Source organism: Synchiropus splendidus, chromosome 13 (genome assembly GCF_027744825.2).
Source record: "Synchiropus splendidus isolate RoL2022-P1 chromosome 13, RoL_Sspl_1.0, whole genome shotgun sequence".
NCBI classification, from domain to species: domain Eukaryota; kingdom Metazoa; phylum Chordata; class Actinopteri; order Syngnathiformes; family Callionymidae; genus Synchiropus; species Synchiropus splendidus.
In genome coordinates this window covers 18,279,458-18,297,014 of record NC_071346.1, presented here as the reverse complement: position 1 = coordinate 18,297,014, position 17,557 = coordinate 18,279,458, and the positions used below count along the sequence as shown (strand labels likewise).

Genomic DNA, 17,557 nt, shown 5'->3' with positions numbered 1-17,557 from the left:
ACGATGTCGACATTCTGGCCAGAGGGTGTGTGATATTTAGAGAGGAGTTTTTTAAAGAAACGGGTGTTGATGCACTCTCGTCCGTAACAATCGCCTCTGCGTGTATGGCTGTTTTCAGGACCAACTTTTTAAAACCAGACACATTAGCCATACCATGTCCCAACAATTATGTAACAAGAGGTAACAAGAGGTTCTCAGACGCTTCCATCCAGTGGTTGCAATGGGAATCACACAGACAGGGCATTTCCATACAACATGCCTTGAACCGTGGGGAGATGGTGTTTGGTCAGTATTTTGTTGACGGTTATGCTGAAGTTGACGGTGTTAAGCAGGTCTGGGAGTTTTATGGATGTTTCTTCCACGGTTGTCCCTCATGTGTTGACCCTCATGCAGTCTGTCCGTTAAGAGGTAGACCATATGGTGAATTCTACTCTGCTACGATGGAGAGAGAGCAGGCGTTAAAGTCTGATCATGGGGTGCGTCTTATTACCATCTGGGAACACGAATGGCGTTCACTTCGACAATCGTGTGATGATCTCAGAGACTTTCTCTTAGATTTTGACACCCCTGAGCCTCTCAACCCTCGTAATGCCCTCTACGGTGGTAGAACCAGCGCTTTAAAGTTGCGTTACACGGCTAAGCCTGGTGAAAAAGTTTATTACGCTGATGTCACGTCTCTGTATCCTTATGTCACCAGCACGTGTTCCTATCCCCTAGGTCACCCCCGAATAATTCACAAGGACTTTGGGGATCCCAGACAGTACTTTGGTCTTATCAAGGCGGTTGTCTATCCTCCTAGGGGTTTATATGTACCCGTTTTACCCTACAGAGGACCAGGGGGTAAATTACACTTCACGTTATGCCGTATCTGTTCAAGTCATAATGTTCAAGACAATGGCTGTACGCATAATGATGATGAGCGTGCTTTGACAGGGGTCTGGGTCACGGTTGAGTTCAACAAGGCTCTGGACAAGGGATACAGGGTGGCCAAGATTATTGAAGTATGGCATTTTGATAGCTCTAGCGATTGTATTTTCACAGGTTACATCCGTACATTCCTGAAGGGCAAACAGGAGGCTTCTGGTTACCCTGCTGAGGCCGTTGATCAGGAAAGCCGCGACAAATACATTAAGGATTATCAAACCCATCAGGGGATTTTGCTTTGTGCTGATAAGATTTGTCACAACCCTGCAAAGAGACAGGTGGCTAAAGCTTGTCTTAATAGCCTGTGGGGCAAGTTCTGCCAGAGGGAGAACATGTCTCAGGTTTCTGTAGTGTCAGACCCCAACGAGTTTTTCAGTTTCTTGTTTTCAGGGAAATACGAGGTCAGCTACTTTAACGTGCTGGATGAGAAAAAAGTTGTGATCCAGTGGCGTTACAAGGGTCTCTACCCTCCTGGTAAAAGCAGCAATGTTTTTATCGGAGCTTTTACCACTGCTTATGCACGTCTGAAGTTGTACAGTTACATGGAGAAATTGCAGGAGAATGTTCTCTATGTTGACACAGACAGCTTGATATATGTGGTGAAAGACGGCGAGACGCCTTTAAAATTAGGTAACTATCTCGGTGATCTGACTGATGAACTCGACGGGGATAGCATCGAGGACTTTGTTTCGGCGGGTCCTAAGACGTATGCTTATAGGACCAAAGGACAGAAGAAGGTTGTGATGAAAGTTAAAGGTATCACGCAAACAAAAGAGGCTTGTCAGCAGATAAACTTTGACTCTGTCAGAGATCTTGTAGAGGGCTATTTACAGAATTCACCTGATGGGCTGCTTGAGACCCGTCAACACAGCATTGTGAGGGATAAAAAGAACATCACTTTAAAAAACAGATCAGTTACTAAAAAACTCCGGGTCGTGTACGATAAAAGGCGTTTGTTTTCAGACGGCACAACCAAACCTTTCGGGTTCTGAGTTTTGAGTGGATGAGGGGTCATTATGGAAGAAATTCATTTCGATCCTCGTTTGAAAACACCATTTTCATGTCTAGTGGTGGGGCCATCAGGGTCAGGAAAGACCCATTTTGTAAAATGTATACTTGAAAATTGTGAACATGTTATGGATGATGCCAATGTAAATATTGTATGGATTTATACTTCTTTTCAACCGATGTACAGTGAATTGCAAAAGATGAATAAAAATATCAAATTCATTGAAGGTTTACCTGAATCTTTTGAAAATGAAGATGTATTTCCTTCTGATAGAAAACATTTGATTATTCTTGACGATGTTATTTTTGAAGCTTCTGAAAACCCTGAGGTTGTTCGCATTTTTACACAGTACAGACATCATAAAAATATGAGTGTTATAATGCTGACGCAAAACTTATTTCATCGTGGTAAATATAGTCGTACTATTAGTCTGAATAGCAATTACTTTGTACTGTTTAAGAATCCTCGCGATAAAATGCAGATAAAAGTTCTTGCTCAACAGGTTTACCCGTCTCAAAGAGCTTTCTTTCTTGAAAGCTTTGAAGATGCTACAGCTGACGCACACGGGTACTTAATTGTTGATCTAACACCCTCATGTCCAGAACGCTACAGACTAAGGACCGGGATACTTCCTCATCAACGTCACACGGTGTACATACCAAAAACGTCTGCTTAAGTTATGTCAGCGCGTATAAAAAGAAACGCGGGTTTACTTAAGGAACTATACCATGCTCCGTCAAAGAAACGTAAAGACATTTTGATGCGTAGTTCTCGGGACTTTATTCAAGCTCTCGGTGAGATCGCCCTGAATGTTTTGAAGGGGAATGTACCATTGTCGCAGGCTCAGTTCAAAAAACTGAAAAAACAGAAGAAAAACATCAGACTCTTGGCTAATAAAAAGGCGTGCGTGAAGCGTAAATTAAGGATTCTTAAAAAGCAATCGGGAGGATTCATTTTGCCGTTGCTAGCGGCTGCCGTTCCAATCATTGGAAATCTAATAGGAGGACTTGTAAAGAAGTAAAACACCATGAAGACTGTCCAGAAAATGTATCTCGTCTCTCCTCAGCAAATTAACCGGTTATCACGTCCAACCCCCGACATCCGTGAAACTGCCGAAGATGAATTAAATGACAAGATGAGGTCCATTCTAAATGATTCTCAGTTAAACTCGTATGAGAAGATTAAAAAGTACGATGCTCTATTGCAAAGATATTTAACCTTTACGAAACAGGATCAGAGAGACCAAAGGAGAGTAACTCTGACTTTACAACGAGACGGAGTCAGCGATCATCCCCACGACTCTAACAGTCGTGTCGAAAGTGTTCTAAAAACACCCTCTGTAACAGACGACTTGGGTAAGAATATTCTAAATAGCCTTCCGTCAAAAGCTCGAAGAAATGCTGAATACATTATCCAGAGGATATCCAAAAACGGTGATGGTTGGAATATGAATGGCGAATTTATGTATGAAGGAAATGCTGTAAAAGGCTCTCATGTGATTGATATATTCAAGTACCTTTCCCTACCGTATAAGAAAATGAGTTCTTCATTACCTGAGGGCTGGTCCGAGTTTCTCGTCACATTATTAAAGCTAAACATCCCTCTCACACTGCTGTCCACTCCTGAAGCGAGGGCTCAATATCAGAGACTTAAATCGAATTCTATCTCGCGAAAGAAAAGTATAGCTGAGAGCTGGTCTCCCGACCCAAAGGATCCTAAAGCGACACCTCGACGACGCTTGACACGTGTAGTGACCAAAGGGAAGAAATTGTCTCTAACACCTCGATGGTTTTCCTGAATAATTGTCTTGTACACGGTTATTGTCTTTTCATCAATAAAATGTTTTATTGAATTATTATGTGATTACAGATTTTTCTTTTAAACACACGCACAAACAAAATAAGATTAGTCACACGTTACAATAGTCTTTAAAATACAGAAGAGAACAGTTTTGTTGTTTCCACGGACAGTGTGCACATCTTTTTAGACATTTTTGATGTCCTTTCGCAAAGATGTATACCATGAGGTCGTTTTTTAGGGTATCGTCGCTGTATAGACTTAATACTTCTCCCATAGACAGCCCTCTAGCGCGATGACAGAGGTAGAAGACGCAATGATGACCACATACAAACAATAGAGCATGCTGTAGTTGGCCATTGTTGTACTTGATGTTGCCTGAATGTTTCTTGAGAAACTTTAAAATATTTTCAGGGTAATGTGAAAAGTACGGCCCCATTCCGAATGAGTCAAAGAAAGTTGTTCTACCGTCTTCTTCGAGAGTTAAAGCCAACCAGTGCTCTCCTGGTTTATGTGCCGGGTGTGTGTTGACGACGAAATATGCAGGCAGTCTGAGGGGTTGAGTGTATTGAGGCAACTTATCCGACGGCCATACACCGTAAAATGTGTCACCCAAGAGACCTCTCAGCAGCCTCTGTAACTGGAGACTATCCATAACTTTTTTTTTTTTTAATAATAGTCCACCAACACTTGTCTTTTCGCATCAATCTCCAGAATGGAATCGTAACAAGCGTACACAATCAGTGTTACGGTGTTTGGTAAGGGTACTCTGAATCTCATCTCCAGTCTTAAATTCCCATTTGAGACAGGGGAGAGAGCGTCGTTGTCGTCGGCTGGATTGAGATTAAACGCAAACAACGAATAACCTCCGTTAAAACCTTCGCGGTCAATGCTTAGCGGTAGATCCTTCAAATGTCTTCCTGTAGCTAGAATCATGTTATAAAACTCTCTGACCGCCATACCGTTATTAAACTGAGGTTGAAAAGCTTTAGCGGGGATCTGTCGACCGTCCTGACAGAGGGCGATATATTCGGTGTTGTAATGGTGAAAATTGAACGGGGAGAGATCTCTCCTACCGGTAAACGCCTCATGATGCACCATCCCTAAAACCACGTATTTAGGTATTGAACCCAGAAATAAATTCTCCTGGGTACATATTCTTGAGTTTTCTGGAATGGAGTATGTTTTTACGTTGACTCGTGAGAGGGGGTAGAGAGCATTTCCTTTTAACAAACCCGCTGCATGACCTATTCTCACAGCTGGCGAAACAGTGACTTTCTTCACAAACAGAGAGGCGCCGAGGATTTTCAGACGAAAGGTGGAGTCGCGGGGCCCGGTCAGACAGAAGGCATCGTTCGCCCTGGTGAGTTTAATTCTTAAATTGACCGAGTTTAATAACAGTCTCTCGCAGAAAAATATGTCGCTGTGAAGAGGACCGAGAAGGTGTACTTCTCTGGATCTGCTCGTGAACTCTGCCCGTTTATTAAGGCCAGCGTTGGGTCCGTTTACAGTGACGATCGACCGACCCGGGTGTGTCTTGGTAAAAAAGACCGGCGCTAAACTGTGTTTTAAGAGTGTCGCCGGAAAAGTTGAGAAGTGTTTCAATCATAGCTCTGTACGGGTGAGTGGAACTGGACTGCGAAATCATCCGATCCCCCAGAACCACATCGCACTGATCAAAGATTGTGTTTAGAGGATAATTGATGAGGCCGACTGCTGCGTCGTTAGCCAGCGGGGTGCCATCGGCATTAGTAATTCTTGCACACACGTGTAGAAGGGTGTCGTTTAGGTCTAGATACTTTTCGCCGTCTCCCGGTATAAAAAACTCAATCGGTCCTCCTTCGCTGATAGCGGCTACTGGAGCAATTTCTGTGTAAATTTTGTCCTCGATGGAAAGCTGCGTCATCGGCGGCGTGAATAAATCCAGTTTTGCCAATGTGCATTCAGTAGATTTCTGGTGTAGGAGCGCCATGTTACTGTATATAAGGTTTTTTAAAATATATCGGAGCTCCCTCTGGACTTCCTCTTGGCCCGTTTGCTTCTGTCAACTGGCTTCTTTCTTTTTTTGTTTGTACGTTTATTTGAGCTCTGTGTTACACGTCGTCCTGGTGGTCGTCTCTTTGTCCTTCGTGATAAGACGGCTATACCACCTGACCCTTCCTGTCTCTGTTGATCGCTCATTCCTCTCACGGTACGGGTGAACATATCCGAGGCTATGTTACCCACTGCTGATTTGAGATGAGGCTTTGCTATGGCAATACCTCTTTTCAACAGAGGTGATACAAACCGAAACATTTTTGAGAAGAGGGAACCGATGCCTCGTCCGTACATAACCGGGGCACCGTAGAACCCGGGTAGATCTCCGCCCACCTGTTTTTCATAATATTGTACAAATCTGTGCGGGTCGTCTCTTAAGCCTGCATGTACCATTGTGTTTGTTTATGACGTGGTCTGCAAAGGAGGGTTATCTCTCTCCGGCGTTGTGATGATGAATGGATTTCCAGACGACGATACGAGGGTTATATAATATCCTATCAAGTAACAGGTCTAAAGTGTAGAGTCACCACCACTTTTCCAAAGGTAAAATTGACTGGTTTGTTAAGATCTGATTTAATTTGTACCTGAATATTTTCAATATGGTTCTTGGCAACTGGTAAATAGTAAGCAGGGTTAAAATGTTGTGTGATTATATCTGAGTAACGACCCTTGATTTCCACCGTTCTTAAAAGCGGTGCATATGCATCCCCTACAAGCTGAGGTCTTACAACGTCGCTGTAACAGTAAAGATGGTAAAACCCCGCTTTTAAATCAACTGGGTGGGGTGCTCTGAACTCGCAAAAATTGATCCAATGACCAGGCTCTACACCTAACATGTAAGCTAAAGGCGAGTTAAAAAGCACTAGGTTCTGCCCGTCTCCTTGAAGATCAATTTTTTGCCGTGCACCGTCAAACAGGAAGCGTATATTGTTATTGGTTTTTTTAAAGGTTTGCTCCAACTCGGTTGTAATCTGATTAATAGAGCTGTAATATCCACCCTTGAACTTCAGTTTAGAAATATCTGTTCCTGCAGTTTTGAAATGTCGATCAACCCCTCGTGATTCGTCTTTTTTCCTCTGAGGTGAGGCGCTGGCGTCAGGATCCGGAGCCCTAAGTCTCGCCATGGCTCTATGAAATTCATCTTTATGCCGCCTCGACGTGTTAGCATCTGAATCTGATCCTCTTGGGGGAGCCGTGTTTGTGTTGGAATCAGTTCCTCTAGGGTTCGGTTTCCAGTAAAATGATGCCGCATCCTCCGGAATATTATGCCATGTGTGAGGGTATGTAATCTCCGTCAAAGCCACCTCCCATTTCCCGTTTAAATCGATATGTTGTGCTAAATCAACGCGGAAAGTACCGATCGAGTTGTCTTTAAAAACTTTTGCGCTGGCGTTTGATGGTAAAGTCACATAGAAGCCAGTGTTCTTTGAGCCGTACATGATGATATGACGCCTGGTGTAAAGAAGGATCGTCTTATATATTTTTTATATCTGAAGCTTTTACCCAACTGTTGAATTTTTCAGGCCAGTTCTTCCACTGGACAAAGACCTGTCTCTCTCCTTTAACGCGGCGTTCCTTGAGAATCTTTTCAACGTGAAATACTTTATCCTTAACGAGTTGTACTTTTTGTAATTCTTGATCATAAAATGACCCCTGGATGGGTTCGCCGTCGAAATCTTTCAATTTATACACAGGCGGGTTGCGGTGAATACATTCAGTTATCGTAAATATCTCGTCTGTAAAACTCTGCTCATACTTTTTGTCAAATACACCTCGTAGTTTTGATATCCTAACATGATCGCCCTCCTTAAATTTCGGCTTCTGTCGACCTCTCGACGGTCTAATGTAAAGATTGTCAAACACTTGCAGAGTATTTTCTTTAGTTACTTCCATCGGTGTCATTTTTATACTACTGTGATAGCTGTGATTATAACTCTTTACTAGATCCTGTAAAACCTCGATGTAACGTAGAGTGTTTTTAGCTGTAAAATATCTCCACATCCGATTTTTAAGAGTGCGGTTAAATCTCTCAACCACAGAGGCCTTAACGTCACTCGCTGTTGAAAAATGATTAATACCCTTCCTTTCCATCAAAGCCCGGAAACTCTTGTTAAAAAATTCTTTCCCGTCATCCGTCTGTAGCTTTGCAGGCGTCCCGCTCTCCTCCAGCACTGATTCAAACGCCTTCATTGTCTCAATCGCAGTCTTTCTTTTTAAAACGCGTACATAGGCCTTCTTTGAAAATACATCTATAACGGTCAACAAGTAATTTTGATCGTCGTTATATCTAGCCAACGCCTGCATGTCGCATAGGTCGGCCTGGAATTGTTGAAGTGGCCTGTGAACAAATACTCTGTTTCTCGGAAAGTTTACTCTGACCGGTTTATGCAGGGTGTAAGCATCCTGTTTTGATAAAAAATCTTTAATAGATTTAGAACTGACTGGTTTTCCAGTCTCAGCCTGCACCCCTCGACGAAGACGATCCGCACCTCCGTAGCTCCCGGGGTGAAGAGGATTGTAATAAACTCTTTTAATGATGTGTTTCACCGACATGTTAAATGAGAAATGAATGAGCCGAGATCCGAATATGCTTCTTAATGTTTTTTTATTAAACAGGTTATGTCAGGATTCGATCGTAAAGTTATACAAAGACAGTAAAAGCAAAAAAAAAAATATCACATACGAGGGTATCTCGTGTTTGTGACATCGTCCAGGACCGGCGTTCTATTCCAGATTCTACTTGCTGATTCCAGACGTTCAATTAGAAGATCCTCTGGCTCGTATTTGATGTATTCGTTCCAGACGCTTGATTTTGGAGACCTCATTTCGAGCAAGACTGTCTCAGCCGTAGCCTTGGTTCTCATTTTCTCCGGTTGTATGTCATTCACGGTCAAGTAGTGTTGTATAGCAGGCAGAAAGTTGTTGTTACAGAGTCTTTTCATCAACGGGTAGAAGTTAAGGCTGTAGAAATCATCCTCCATCTCTTCAAGACAGCTGTGTTGTACTTGGCTGGGATGGTCTACTTGGCAGCCGTAGCAGATCTCCCTCCAATATCTGCGCATGGTTTTACCTAGTAGATGAAATACAACTGTCTTTACAGCTTTTTCAGGAAGAAACCGCTTATCCATCCATCCGTTTCATCATTAGCTGCTGGTTCTTGGTCTTGAGAAGCTGAGGATGAAGCAGGCGGATGCACGCCGACAGTTTCGTTCTCAGGACTGGAGGTTGTTGCTCTCCCTACAGGTTCCTCCTCATCGTCCACGTCTTCCATTTCAGTTGCATCAGAGTCGTCTGTGTCGTCTTTGATGGTCAATGAAGGACAGGCTCCGTCCGTCATGCCGTTGTTAGGACCCTCGTACTCATGACCATCACCTGTATCGTCTTCTACCACAGGAAGTAGATGGGTCGGCGTGGGGTTGTTCATTCCGTACCCAGCACCGCCTGTAGCAGCTCCGAGGAAGATAGTGGCAATACGTCTCGGAACACCTTCGGTCCTCATCGTTGTCCTGGATGCGTTTGTTCCGCCGGGTACGTCTGCAGGGTGTCGCTCTGGAAAACACCCTCTTTTATAGCAACCGTCAGCGAGTAGGCGGTCCAAAGGGCGGGACTAAAAGGTCAGTGCTTTTTTCAACACAAGGGTATCATCCCATAAGCGGCTATGGTAGAAGAGGCCGTCGATTTTTGGAGAAATCTCGCGGATTTTTTCACTCCAAGCATCCAAAGGTATGGTTAACAGAGTACGAAATACACCGCAATCAGAATTAAAATACTCCAGGACGAAATCTTCTTCTTCTTCACTCGTGACTCCTGTTGATACTTTATGGAGGGCTCTGAAGGACCACCGTCCTGATCCTGAGATTTTAGCCAGCCATATAGCCACGAAGGACGGCTTCCTCTCCATTCGATCAGCTTTGTTAGACCCGGCTCCAGCCTTCTGACGATGTTGTTGTTGTTCTTCTTCTTCTTCAGCCCTTGGAAGATTTTCCGGCTTCACCTCTCTCAGCACACCCCAGTCGTTAGACGATAACACGGCCATCTCCGTATAGGCACTCAAGGTTTCGTCGTCATCCAGTTGGTAAATGTACAATTCAGCTGTTTCATACTTAAACACGTACCCCCATCTCCCTCGACGACCGTAAGGCTCTAGAGACCACTCATCCCGCAAAGATTCCCCGGGTGGCGCCTGCGTACGCCGTAGGTACATTACAGATTTACGGGGAGCCCCAGCACCCATCCACGGGTCCTCAATAACAGTCACAGCTGTCTCACTGATCACTGGTGATCCACGCGCCGTTGTAGGGACAGACATTGCGAGTTGGTTGTGTTTGCTGGTTCCTTGCTCCTTGTGACGGTCTGAAGGTTAAATATATATACACACAAGTCACACAGCTGTTATAAAACAAGGGATGATAGGGTTAATTATTACCCTTCCTGTCATAAAACAAGGGGGAGGGTTATAATTTTAATTCCCTGTTGATATAAAAAAAAAAGGGTGGGGTTATTATTTTAATTTCTTTTTATATAAAAAGGGGAGGGGTTATTATTTTAATTTCTTTTTATATAAAAAAGGGGAGGGGTTATTATTTTAATTTCTTTTTATATAAAAAGGGGGAGGGGTTATTATTTTAATTTCTTTTTATATAAAAACGGGGAGGGGTTATTATTTTAATTTCTTTTTTATATAAAAAGGGGGAGGGGTTGGTTTTATTATCTCTGGAAGGGGAGGGGTTTTATTACCTCCAGGGCCATAAATCAAACAGTTTTGACATTTTGGTGTATCCTTCTTCTCTCTCATCTTGCTGGTTGAAATGAATCCCAAATTACAGGCACAATTGGTGAAACCCCAGCTTCCTTGTGTTGAAGGAGCACTGCAGACGTGCTGTGCATCCTCTCTAAGGTTCCTATGACAGTTGAGGAAGAGCGATTGAAGCTGACAGGTAGCGAGAAGCTGTTTCAGACTGTTTTATTGAACTCTGTTGACGGCGATCGTGCTGACTAGTTTAACTAGTTTAACTTCAGAGGTCCAGAATCAGTACGTCAGAGCGATGGTTCAACAGTGTCATCATCATCACCCCACTTCCTTCCTGTTCACTAAAAAGAATGGTAGTTTGAGCCCACGCAGGGACGTGCTGAGGTTACAACCGCACGGAGCCTCACGATTCCCATCCAGACAAACTGTGCCAGTTCCTGTTAAAACGGATCCCTTTTGCCATCTATGGGGATTCACTGTAAAGGTTTGGAAACAATGTAGTTCATTTGCCAGGACTGTGGAGGTGCCATAATGCTCTCGCCACAAATAAGAAGACAACACGGCACATTGACAAATGAAAGAATTTGGAGTGTTTTTAGCAGCACTTCCAGCAAAGTTTCAGTTAAGCACCATTCTTAGACGTTGACTCACATTAAATGTTGAAAGATAACGTGATGCATCAGAGTCTTGTGCATGATTTTTGATGCTATTATTGATTTGAAAAGTTACCACCAAATTATCTGCGATATTGGGCAATGCACTGGCAGAGGGGGCACAGAAACCTGAGCTCTAAAAGCATTGTCTGACAGAGGGCTCATCCGGGACTCCAACCCGGGACCTCTCGCATCCGAAGCAAGAATCATAGACCAATGAGCCCTTCATACACACTTTTTAGCAGGAGAGGAACCATGACCACAAAGGCGATGAACAAGTCGGCCATACAAGGTCACACAAGGACACATTTTGAGCCTCGGAAAACTGAGATGTTGGGATTAGAACTCAGTAGAGACAGTAACCAGATTCACTACTTTTATTGAACCTGACCAAATCCATCAGTGCTACGGAGAACTGACTCGTGATATTGAAGAGTATCCTGCTTTGGTACTTGAATGCAGCCTTCTGACTGTGAGGGAGTGGAAGAGCAGGAGATTTTCCAGATCAAACCAGAACATTGCATGTATTAGAGCGAGATGACGTTTGGTAGCTGCATAACTATTTACAAACGTCTGCTGGAGTGATTCTCTCAGGCAGCACATTGTGTTTCACCTGACTCATGATTGGTTAAACTACGTGTGCTTGTTTGGACAGGGAACCCACTGTGAGGCTGAATGACAATGTTCAACAGGGAAAACTACACTGGGCAAGTGACTCGCTAATGTACAATGACAACAAAGACTCGATCTCCTCTCATTCTAATTCTCTGTCTCTCTGACACCTTTGCTCTGTTTCTGACTCAACTCTTCCACAAGCAAATTACCAGGAAGAAGACAAGATGTCCCACATCTGAGCTGTGGACAACTGTGTGCCTCTTCACCATCCTGAAGTAAAGAAAATGAACTCTGCGTCGGGCAATCGAATGCCGGTCGTCCACGTGAAGGGCAAAGGTGCTGTCCACTATACTAACAAGGATTCTGCTGGCTTCTTTTCACAGGAAACTGAACCATTCAAATCTCTGTCTAAAGAGTCTGCAGGCACATTTTTCACATTTTTATATTACATCCATTTTCTAGACCCAACCATGTCCATCTTTAGGTGGAGCTGAAATAATTCAATGGAGGAAAAAAAAAAGAATCAACAGAGCTGTTAACCGACCTGTTCCTGATGGCATTTAGCATCACAATGCAATAGGTAAATATGAACATAAACTTAATATTGGTTCTGGACTCAAAAGTTGCAAAATTCACTGAAAATAATTATTATAAAAAAGCGGAATAAAAAAAAAAACTGACAGGATTGTGACGACGGTTTGGAACCTCTTCTTTTGCTTTGCTTAAAGGTTGTGATAATGTTTCTCTTATATTCTTGTAGTCCACTGTTTTGTTCTCAGTGCAGTTTCTCAATTTCTGACGTTTATGTGCAGAAAACAATGAGGCCATTTGGTCAAAGCTTGAGTTGGAAACGTCACATAAGTGTCTGTTTCTCCAGCAAGTATTCAAGACATTTCTGCATCGCATCACATTCTAGTGTATTGGATTCAACACATGCTTCGGTAGCTCAGTCAGTAAGTTGCTGCGGCCACAACGCAGGTTACGAACCACGAGACCAGGGGTGGGCAATCTGGTCCTCAAAGAGCCGGGAAGGTGCAGGTTTTTTTTCCCAACCAAACAAGCTCACACATTTTGACCAATCAGGTGCAGCTGAAAAAAACATCCCTTGACTGACAATCAAGTGAGTTTACCCCTGAGACACCTGGTTGGTGAAAAGGTGTCCTCTTGGTTGGAACAAAAACCTGCAGCCACTGTGGCCCTTTGAGGACCGGTTTGAGACCCCTGGTCTTGGGTGTTTCTCTCTCTTACTCCCTGTCAAGGTAGTGTTAGCATGAGTCTTTATCTTTATTTGCATCAATGTATCTTGAAAAGATGACTCCGGCTAGCAAGCCAACTTCTGAGGACTCAGGAGAGGAACGTGTTACAATGCCTGAGTGATTTGGGTGGAACAAGAGGCAGGTGGCTTGTTGAGTCCTCCTCATCCATCAGGGATGCAGAACCTTTGGGCAAGGTGATAGGAATATTGTATTCTACTGTCCATTCTGTGGGGACAAGGTAGTGGACAAGCTGAAAAGTTGCACCCAACGTGGGACTCGAAGCCACGACCCTGAGATTAAGAGTCTCATGCTCTACATGGCATGTCGTCTGACGGAGAAAAAATGCACAGCAAATAACATTATAAAACACTTTCAAAACACATGCTGGGTCAAGACAACCACACAGCAACTGGTTTCGAGTCACGCTTTAAACAACTCCAGTCAAAAGTGCACATATACTGTTGGCTGTCATTTACCGCCACCATTTAGCAGTGGCGAGCCGTGAATTTTTCACCTAGGCCTTCAGTCAAGTGGTAAGTTAGTAAGTAATGTGGTTTCCCCAAAAGTTTTGGAGAGCACCGTTGCGTTTAAGTGTCTGACAGTGCTTTGGTGTACAGTGTTGCTCCAAACACCATGTCGATCTGTGGCAAATTACAAGCACTCCCAACAGTACAATTTGCAGTGATCCTCAGAGCCGGTGAGCCAGGGGCACCGCTGGTAGTTAGCGGACTGAAAGTGGCGGACAAATCCTTTTCCCGGTTATGACAGGTTTGCTAGCTTCGGAGTTGCCTGACCTTCCTTAACGATGTCCAACTTTTCTTGAAAAGTCCGTCTTGAAAATGGATTTGACGGTAAATCTGCAACAAAATCTATTTCTTCTCCTCCTTCAGCCATTGTGGGTTGGGTTACATTAACACACACACTATATTTGCTAGTGCAGCTCGCGACAGGTGCAGTTTGCTAGCTCTGGCTCGTACACTCTCGCACTATCCAATCACAGGCTGTGAAAACCCTTGACGCTTCCGTGCGCCTGCTCGACGGCCTTGGTGTCGCCAACTCCAAATGTGACTGGTTAAAGCAACAGTACTTATTTTATGTTACAGAGCCAGCAGAACTGATGATGGGGCCTCCAGGTAGATTTCTGAACCTGGCAACAAATAATAGCTGAAATGTGATTGGTTAAATGCTCAAATATGAAAACACACCTCTGGAAGCAGTGCAACCATGGGAAAAGCAATGAAAGGAAGCTGACAGACAATCTGGAATCATTTAATAAGTATCCATGGACAAAATACAATGAACATCACTCTGTGATTCAGATATTTTTTAGGCAGCAGAGAAGGCCTTGCAGGCCCTGACACCCGCCACTGCCATTTCCTCTTTGCCCACAAAGACCTTCAGGAATAATTCCCAGAATAATCCCTTAGTCCTTTTCAGGCATTGTTCCCAACATATTTAAGGTTCAGATTTAGAAAGAGTAACGTGTTTACATTTTTTCCTTTCATCACACTTCTTGAACTTATTCATTGTCCAGCCTTAACACTGCTGGTCCTAAGTTGCAGTTACTCTGAGATGTCTCTTTGCAATCCTCCTCATGGATGGGAATGTTGCTTCATGTATTTTTTACCAAAGAAGTGGGTCTCCATTCCATGCACTTGGCCTTTCCTCTGAGTCACGCTGCATTTTGATGAGCGCACAAGCTCTTCCTGGACATCAGCAAAGTTGTGGATGATGTTTGCAACCAAGAGCAGCACGATGTAGGACGGACAACTGCTGAACACAAGAAAAGTTTCTTTTGTGTTCTGATCACTCATATGTGTGCAAAATAGGTCACTGACGACAAAAAACGATCACCAGTTCACAAATGTTATTGGAACGATGGTTCAGAGGATTGTCTTGAAGTGCTGGTTTGTTCAAATGCTAAACAACACCATGAGTTAAAGGTTGATATGGACGAATACAGCTCCTTCTCTGGTTCAGTGTCAGTAGTTTGCTCATGTTTCTCTTCAGATCGTATAAATCTTTTGCCTTTTACTAAAGATTCCCGTGGACATGCCCTGCTCTTGTAGGACTTCTTATTGTGTTCAATGTAACCTGTCAAGTCAATAACTTTGGATCACAAGTGAAGAGTTGTTATTCCCAAGATGTGTATCTATGTACCAGCAGAGTGTGTTGTCTAACTTCAATTGAGCCATCACTCCATTTCCATGGTTTTCAGAACATGTTTTCCTGCTCTCAAAGTGTCTCTCTTTTTGTCGAGATCCTCATTCTCATGTCTCTGTGATGTAATTGGTCAGCACGTTTGGCTGTTTCATCCCATTGAGACCTACGTGTTGGTCGTCCGCGTCCAGCCTTAATGCGACATTTGTGGTGTTGACAGTTGAGGCACAAAATTCTGCCATCCATGGTTAGATGGCAAAAACAATTGGCAAAGCTTGAGAATTGAACCCAGATCAACTGTTTGGAAGGAAGCTACAGTTAACACAAGAACACCATTGCACAGATTCCTGTCAAGGAACCTTCACTTTCACAAAGAGAAATCGAAAATAGCGGATGAACATACATGCGGTGAGATGAGGTTTTTGGACGACTTAGTTCGGCCCCTCAGCTTCTCTATTTTTTTAAGTCCAGTCGGTTTATGTATATGACACTTGTTTCTTTTTTTTGTTTTGTTTTGTTTTGGCCCAGATTCTTTTGTGGGTGTCATTGAAATAGTATTATGACGTTTGCACATGTTGCCTGTTATTCCACAGTACATTGCAAGATTTTAAAATAATGAAAAGCTTTTGTTATGTTTTGATCACGTCACACTATATTCTTTGCCTTCGTGTTACCTGATCGGTTTATGTATATGATGCTTAGATTTTTCCGTTTCGACCCAGACTCTTTCGTGGGTCTTGATGAAATAGTAGTATAGAGGGTTTTCACGGCACGTCATCAAACCGCTATGTTGGGGATACCGACTGCTAAAAAAAAAAAAAATTTAATAAATAGAAAAATGTATGTAGCAACCAGACAAAGTGCAACAAAGCACGTAGAGCCAGAGGGTGTTCTCTCACCCAACAACTTATATAGAAGTTGTAGGCAGGTCCAGAAAGCCACAGTACAGGAATGAACAGTACATTTCTTTTGAAGCTTTGAAGGAAGGCCACACACAAGGAATGCAAAATATGCAAAATATTAGTAATGTACCGCCATGACCACAAACGTACGGTCAACTAATTTTTAAACAAGCATTGTCATCGGCTACTATGCTACTGCATGACACTCGTGATGGCCAAGTCACGGCGTTGGCCATCAACATGTCGCACTTGGCCTGCTCGATGGACAGGATGCTGTACAGCAAAGAGGACCTGACCAGGGAGAAGCCACAGGAGGCCCAGGTAACGATGGCAGCCTTCCGACAAGGTGAGGGTATCACCGAACATTTGGAGAAGCTGGAGAGCTCACGGAAGACGGCGGCCCCGCTTTCCGGCATGCTGAAAGTGGGCACGGAGAAGAGGCAGGCGCCTCCTCCGTGCAAGCGGCCTAGTTCCCAGTCCGATTGCAGGGAGGACCGAAGGGGTCCACGCCAGGAGGAGAGCAGTGAGGACCGGAGGCGGGAACCATCACGGACCAACGAACAGGAGGTGAGCTAGCCGAGACCAGGGCCTTCCAGCAGCGGTGCTCCACGGAGGGAGGAGACGAAAGACTCCTTCATTTGACATCAGATTCAATGAAAAATCCCAAAAGTATTCTCTGCCTGGTGATTCATGGACTGTTGTTCGCACTGTTTCACTGTGTGGTGATGCGGCACGTGGTTCTGCAGTCCTGGCTTGACCCCTGAGGCCTAATACAACGTTTGCTGCTTGTCGACGCGTTTTCCGAGTAGGGGTTACGACGTCGCCATCTTCACGGACCACCGGTTCTGATGTTGGGAAGATGACGACCGACTATTTCGTGCGACCCGCAGCGCACCCCGTTCAGCCGCTTGAAGCTGGACCCAGTGAAGGACAAGAATCGCGGTCTGGTGCTGTCCGGACAGGCACGTCGGGATCTGATGTTCTGGGACTCTCGCGCACGTCTGACAAGGGGCATGCCGATTGGTTGTGTCCCACGATATCTTCACATGTTCGCAGACGCGTCCCTGTCGGGCTGGGGCGGGGTGTTGGACGGAGACAGCGTGGGCGGAGTCTGGTCAGGTCCGCCACATAAATGTTTTAGAGTTGATGGCGGTGGACCTAGTTCTTCGCCACTTTGCTCCTCGCGTGGAAAAGCACCATGTCATGATCAGGTCGGACAACTTGACTGCTGTAGCGTACCTAAACAGACAAGGAGGTGTCAGGTCACCCGCTCTCCACAAGGTGGCAGCATCCATCTTAGTATGGGCGGACAGTCATCTGCTGTCACTGAGAGGACGTCATGTCCCGGGGTCGCTCAATGTGGGAGCAGACAGTATGTCCAGAGGGGGTGCCCTGATGGAGGAGTGGGAGCTGTCGCCTCGAATTATAACATCTGTTTGGAACCGGTTCGGATT

The 17,557-nt window shown here is 44.3% G+C and overlaps 1 pseudogene; it reads left to right on the top strand.

Annotated features, from left to right (window-relative positions):
- The first annotated feature begins 15,046 nt into the window (after window positions 1–15,046).
- Window positions 15,047–15,092, top strand: LOC128770166 (U5 spliceosomal RNA; annotated as a pseudogene).
- The last annotated feature ends 2,465 nt before the right edge of the window (window positions 15,093–17,557 follow it).